Source organism: Pan troglodytes, chromosome 6 (genome assembly GCF_028858775.2).
Source record: "Pan troglodytes isolate AG18354 chromosome 6, NHGRI_mPanTro3-v2.0_pri, whole genome shotgun sequence".
NCBI lineage: Eukaryota > Metazoa > Chordata > Mammalia > Primates > Hominidae > Pan > Pan troglodytes.
In genome coordinates, this window is record NC_072404.2 from 150,544,610 (window position 1) to 150,551,897 (window position 7,288).

Sequence of the window (7,288 nt, forward strand, 5' to 3'; positions counted from 1 at the left end):
ATTTTATGAAACACTCTGTGAAGCATACCGGCTTTATACATCGTTTGATCCGGAGGATGTAGGGAATCAATGCATGGTTAACGTGGCATTTATGGGCCAGGCACAAGGTGACATTAGACAGAAGCTTCAGAAGTTGGAAGGTTTTGAGGCTATGAATATTACCCAGCTCATTCAAGTAGCTACTAAGGTGTTTGTTAATCCAGAGGAGGAAGCCAAGAAAGAGGCAAAGCACAAAGCCAAGGAAAAGGCTGATTTGTTGGCTGCTGCTCTGGTTGAGAGACTGGTTTTGTGAGAGGACGCGGACGTGGTCGTGGTCACAGTAGAGGACAAGCTAGGCCAGGGTTTGAAGGCCAGCCTAGGCTTCAGAGGGATCAGTGTGCAAGAATGCAAACAGAAAGGGCATTGGAAGGTTGAATGTCCAGAAAGAGAAAAGGAAGAAAGTAGCAGCCAGGGACCTGATGCCCGCCCAAGGCCTGCAGCCACTAGCCGTTGTTCTAAAGCTGGATGCCGATCTGGTCAGCTTAGCAGGAATTGAGGAATATAAGGACTGAGACAGACTGGGCTCCATCTCTCTAGGCCTCCAGGAGCCCCTGGTCTCTATGAAAGTGGGAGGCCAAAAGATGGACTTTATTGTGCCCCTGTTAGGGAGAGACTTGCTTCAGAAACTACAAGCACAAATTTCTTTCAGGCCAGAAGGAAACATGACTCTGGATCTAAGCTGACCAAAAGCTATGATGTTAACTCTTACCCTCCACGAGACTGAGGAATGGAGGCTATATGTAAAAGAGGTGTACAGGCTGTCTGAATTTATGGACAGAATATTTGACAAACTAGTCATTGAAATACCTGAGGTGTGGGCAGAAGACAGTCCTCCAGGATTGGTCATAAACCGGGCACCAGTGGTAGTAGAGTTAGTTCCAGGTGCAACTCCAGTGTGTATTCCCCAGTACCAGGTGTCTACAGAGGCAGTGCGAGGAATGACCAAGAACATAAATCGGCTATTAGAACACGGGATCATAAAGAAATGCAAGTCACCCCGGAATACTCTACTCTTAACCAGTGCAAAAACCGTCTGGTGGGTTCAGGCCTGTGCAAGACCTATGGGACATAAATAAAGTTACTGTTACCTTACATGCGGTGTTGCCCAACCCGTATACAATGACGAGCCACATTCCTGCTCATGCTGCCTGGTTTTCCTGTTTGGACTTAAAAGATGCCTTTTTCTGCCTCAGGCTAGCTCCAATGAGTCAGCCTATTTTTGCATTCCAATGGGGAGGAACACAATTCACCTGGACCAGGCTCCCACAAGGGTTCAAAAACTCCCCCACTATCTTTGAAGAGGCACTAGCATCAGACCTCAAGGCTTTTGTCCCACCAAATGACAAGTGTGTATTGTTACAATACATTGGTGATCTTTTGTTTGCGGCACCTACCGAGGAAGATTGCTTCCAGGGCACCAAAGATCTCCTTCGCCTTCTATGGAAGGCAGGTTACAAGATGTCTAAGGAAAAAGCTCAGGTCTGTGCAAAAAGAGTAAGATATCTAGGTTTCCTAGTAGCCCAAGGGCAGCGTGAACTCGGCAGTGGGCAGAAGGAAGCCATATGTGTGCTCCCCACTCCTGTCACCCGGCGACAAGTAAGGGAGTTTTTAGGGGCAGCAGGCTTTTGCTGTACTTCAATGCCAAACTTTTCACTCATGGCAAAGCCATTGTATGAAGCCACAAAGTGGGGGAGAAAAAGAGCCCCTCCTCTGGGGTAATGAGCAGAAGAAGGCCTTTAATGAGATCAAAAAGGCCTTAAGCCAAGCTCGAGCCCTGGGATTGCCAGACCTGACTAAGCCTTTCTTTTTCTATGTCCATGAAAGAAAAGGAATGACTACAGGAGTTTCAGTTCAAACAGTAGGATCATGGTATTGACCAGTAGCCTATTTATCAAAGCGGTTAGACCTTGTGGCCCTGGGGTGGCCCCCCTGCTTAAAAGCGTTAGCTGCCACTGCCATGCTGGCAGAAAATGCTGGAAGCTGACACTAGGACAAAAGCTAATAATACGGGTGCCACACACAGTGATCACCTTAATGGAGCAAAGAGGATATATCACTGGCTATCTAATCCAAGAATGTTAAGATATCAGGGGCTCTTATGTGGAAATCCATACGTAACTTTAAAAACCGCGAATACCCTCAACCCGGCTACCCTGTTGCCTGTAGAAATGCCGAAGTTGCAAGACCGGTTTCCCCAACGCTATTGCGTAGACGTAGTAGATGAGGTGTTCTCAAGCCGGAAAGACTTAAGAGACCAACCCTTTAAGGACCCAGACGCTGAATATTTCACAGAGGGAAGCAGGTTTGTATCAGAAGGGGTCTGCCGAGCCGGGTACGCAGGGTGACTCTAAATTCAGTAGCCAAGGCACAGGCCCTCCCTACCAGGACCTCAGCACAAAAAGCAGAATTAATAGCTCTAAATAGAGCACTACTACTAGCCAAAGGAAGGACAGTTAACATCTATACTGATTCAAAGTATGCTTTTGCTACATTACATGCCCATGGAGCCATTTACAAAGAAAGGGGACTCTTAACTGCTGGAGGGAAAGAAATTAAAAATAAAGAAGAAATCTTACAACTCTTAGAAGCTGTGTGGGCCCCAGACAAGGTGGCCGTTATTCACTGTAAAGGACATCAGACAAGAGGCAGCATAGAAGCAAAAGGAAATAGGAAGGCAGACAGAGAAGCCAGACAAGTAGCTATGTCCAACTCAAGTACTAAAAAGAAAACCCAACCCTGCTGCTTCTACTGGAACCTTCCTTATCTGAAACCCCAAGCTACTCTCCCAATGAAAAAGCTTGGTTTGAACAAGAGAGCGGAAGTTACATACAAGGAGGCAGGTGGAAGTTCTCAGATGGGAGGCTAGCTATTCCGGAAGCAATAGCCCCCCAATTTATGAAGCAGTTTCATCAGGGAACACACATGGGAAAGACTGCATTAGAAACTCTTGTAGGATGGCATTTCTATGTGCCGTGCCTTACTGCCATCACTCGAGCCATTTGTGAGCAATGTTTAACCTGCGCCCAGAACAATCCATGGCAAGTGCCAACTCAGCCCCCAGGGATTCAAGAGACCAGAGCTACACCCTGTGAAAACTTGCTTGTGGACTTTACCGAACTGCCCCGAGCACGGGGCTATCGGTACATGCTAGTGTTTGTTTGCACTTTCTCAGGGTGGGTCGAGGCTTTCCCTACCAGGATAGAGAAAGCCCAAGAAGTAACCAGAGTGTTGCTAAAAGACATTATTCCTAGGTTTGGACTGCCTCTAACTTTAGGATCAGATAATGGCCCAGCATTCATGGCTGAAGTAGTTCAGCAGCTGTCGCAGCTGCTAAAGATAAAGTGGAAATTGCACATAGTCTACTGCCCACAGAGCTCAGGAAAGGTAGAATGGATGAACCAGACACTAAAACATCTGCTGAAGTTTTGTCAAGAACCTCATCTTAGGTGGGATCAGGTCTTGCCCATGGCCTTTCTCCAAGTCAGGTGTACCCTTACCAAATTGACTGGGCTTTCACCCTGTGAAATTGTGTTCAGCCGACCACCCCCGATTATAAATCAGGTAAAAGATGATCTGTAGGAACTAGGGGAACTAACTTTAAAAAGGCAAATGCAAGCTTTAGGATTAGCTATGCAAAAGGTTCATGGCTGGGTACGAGAAAAATTGCCTATAAACCTAACAGACCCAGTTCACCCCTTTACACCTGGGGACTTGGTTTAAGAAATGGAACCCAACCACACTAGGGCCCATATGGGATGGGCCCACACTGTAATCTTGTCTACTCCCACTGCTGTTAAAGTTGCAGGTATCACACCTTGGATTCATCACAGTCGACTGAAGCCAGCTGCGCAGGACCAGTGAACCAGTCAACAAGACCCGGACCATCCAACATGACTAATCCTGTGGCAAAACCACGACACCACTGAGAAAGACAACCACCCTGCTGTGATCACTCTGGAGGCTGGTCAGTCTACGCACAACTGAAGCTTGAGAAGTCAAACCCTGCTGTAGTCACACACTGGAAGCTGACTAGTCTACGCATGGCTAAAGCTTGAGGAGTCTTCACTAGATAAGTAAATGTGATCTTAGTAATACTGATTATCTTATTATTATGTTACTGTTTTTGTTCAGGAAAAGGCCTATATTGGATCTGTGGAGCACAGGCATATCAGCAACTGCCAGCTAAATGGACAGGAGCATGTGTATTAGGAACAATCAAGCCATCCTTCTTTCTAATTCCTCTAAAGCAAGGGGAACTCTTAGGATAACCAGTCTATAATGAGAATAAAAGAACTAAAAGGAGCATGATCTCAAAAATAAATATAAATATCAAAAAAGACATAGACATAGGAGACTAGAAAAACAATCAATGGCCTCCTGAAAAAATCATTAAATACTATGGGCTAGCTACCTAGGCACAAAATAGGTAATGGGGATACCACACCCCAATTTATATGCTCAACTGTATCATAAGGTTACAGGCTGTTCTTGAAATAATAACCTATGAAACATCAAGAGCTTTTTGATGAACCTATGAACATCAAGATTTACTAGCTGTACAAGCTACACAGATGAGGAATGCCATATATCAAAACAGGCTGGCACTAGATTACCTCCTAGCCTCAGAAGGAGGAGTATGTGGGAAGTTTAATCTAACAAACTGCTGTTTAAACATAGACAATAGGTGAGCTGTCATGGAAATTACTGCCAGGATGTGGAAGTTAGCCCAAGTTCCAGTTCAAACCTGGTCAGGTTGGTCTCCAGATTCTCTCTTTGAAGGATGGTTTTCAACCTTTAGTGGGTTCAAAACCTTAATAGGTGGGTTCCTGCTTATCACAGGTGCCTGCCTAATTCTCCCTTGTCTCCTACCTCTTCTCATCAGAAGTGTCCAGTCAACTATAGAGGCAGTTGTGGCCAAATACACTACTACTCAAATAATGGCATTGACTAAGTATTGCCCCAAGAAGAATATGTACCAACTCAAGAAAAAATAAACAATTGTGGTGCTATTAACCAACATTTATATAGAGCACCAAAGGGGGGAATGAAGTGGAAAATTAAAATAATAGGATAATAGCATAAGTAATAATAGTAAAATTACAGTAACAGAAATAATAGCTCATAGAATGAATTGCTGTACCAACCAAGGCTAAAAAGAATTTAAGTAGCCCCCCTGAAGTTAGAGTTAAAGAAGGATATTAACTGCCAGTCCCAAGAAACATTAACCATATCTGCCCTTCAGGTATTTTGTAGGCTCTGTAAGCTCGTGTTTTCTTCCCTCCTTGTACAGCTGCAAGGTCACAAGACAGATAAGCATAAGCTGCATACTAAGTTTTCCCAGAGATGTAAGACATGTTGCAAAAGTGTCACAAGATAATTAATGGCCTCTATTCTTGCTTCTGTAAGCCTGCTTCCTGCTTCACGTAATTCCTGCCTCAAAATGCTTAAAAGACATTCGTTTTCTTTGTTCTATGCTTAGACTTTCTGGATGCAATTCCACTGAGCCGATGTACACCTAAAAATAAAAACTTTCCTGCATCCCATTCTTCGGTCTCTCTTGTCCCTTCATTTTCGCAACATTTCAAGACAGGAGGCCTTGCTAATGCTTAATATTCTGGTGGCGGCCCCAAGGGTCCCCTCTGCCCACATGTCCTGCTGGATGCTGGGCTCCACCGTGGTCATGTGGCGTCAGCACCGAGTTTTAGTTGAAAACCACACTCCTGGCTTCACACAGCCCAAAGGACGCCAGAGCCCAGACTGGAAACGCCTGCGCAAGCAGTGGCCAGTGAGGCCTTCCCCAGCAGCGTTTTCAGGTTGAAAGGATGATCTGACAAGATCTGGCCCTAAAATGGGAACTCAGGACAGTGATCTGAAACGTGGTTTGCAAAAAATCAGCAACTAGAATGGGTGCTACCCACACCCGGGCGCAGCGAGCTCGGACACCACGCTCCCTCCCTGTGCGGCGCCTGTGGCTCCTCCACAGCAGCGACACCCACGCAGCTGGATCTCTGCCCTCAGGCCCTGGCTGCGTGGGACAGTGTCCAGACAGCAAGGCTGAAGGGGCGGCCCCAGTGCCTTCAGGTCACAAACCGAACTGCCACACTGGGGTCCATGTAGCTCTTCAGGAGGGCAGTCTCAGGCAGGACTTGCTTCCCCGCCACCGTCGCCTTGAGGGGTTAGGGTCACTGACCTCCAGGGTCCCCGCTCTCACCGGCTGTGAGCCAGGACAAGCCCAGGTCTCACGGGCTGGGGTGGAGAAGCATCTTTTCCTTGTGAATAAAGGAACAGAAAATACTTGGCTATTCTGCCTTGCCACTTATGGAAACAAACAAAAAAAATCCTTGGCAATTGGAACTGACAAAGAGGCTTTACTAGTCCAAGCTTCGGTCAGGTTTCTGAGTGTTCTGCAAGGCCCGTCTGTGCACTTCCTTGTAAAATCCAGTCTTAGCAAAAACCCCTTTCCCCTCAGTATCTGATCACCCTCCAAGCCTTATCAGGCTCCTCACCCTCCACCATCCCCGAGTGGCCTATCGCCCTAGCCTGTATTCAGCAAGAGTCCTGTTAGGTCAGTTTCACCAGAATCTCTCTTACCCTGATGGCTCCTCTTAGTAATTTTCTATTCACAGACCTCCACCCTGCTCCTTGGCTATGAATTCCCACTGTGCATGCTGTATTCGGAATTGAGCCCAATCTCTCCCACATGCAAGACTCCATTGCAGTGGTTCCTATACCTATCAAGATAGTAGTCTACTGTACTTTAATGTGTGTCATTGACTAAGTTTTTCTTTAACAGAACCACCCCTTGCACATTTCTCTCCTTAAAACCTCTTTCCATAGCCAGCTGAAAAGAGCTATTTGAAGGGAGAGATGCTCCCCGCCCCAGGCAGGGGTCAGGAATCTGAACTGTGTGATTTGCACAGATTAGAGTCAGCACCCAAAGCATTTGGGGGTTTGGGGGATTTTTTTTAACTGACAGCTAAACTGCTGTTTATCATGTGAGGTAATGCACGTGTCAGTTAGCTAGATTTAATCATTCTACATTGTCTGTATTCCACAATGTATACATACTTCAAAAGATTACATTGAACTCCTAAAGCATTTAAATGGGGACTGGCTATGAGGCCCTCCCCATTCAAATGCTTCCCTCAACTCCCAGAACACAGCCAAGGCCTGAGGCCATGGAGCAGAAGAGGCAGGTATCTGAAGAGAGGGAGGAAGTGGGGAAGTGCACCTGCAAGGCTCTCGGTGC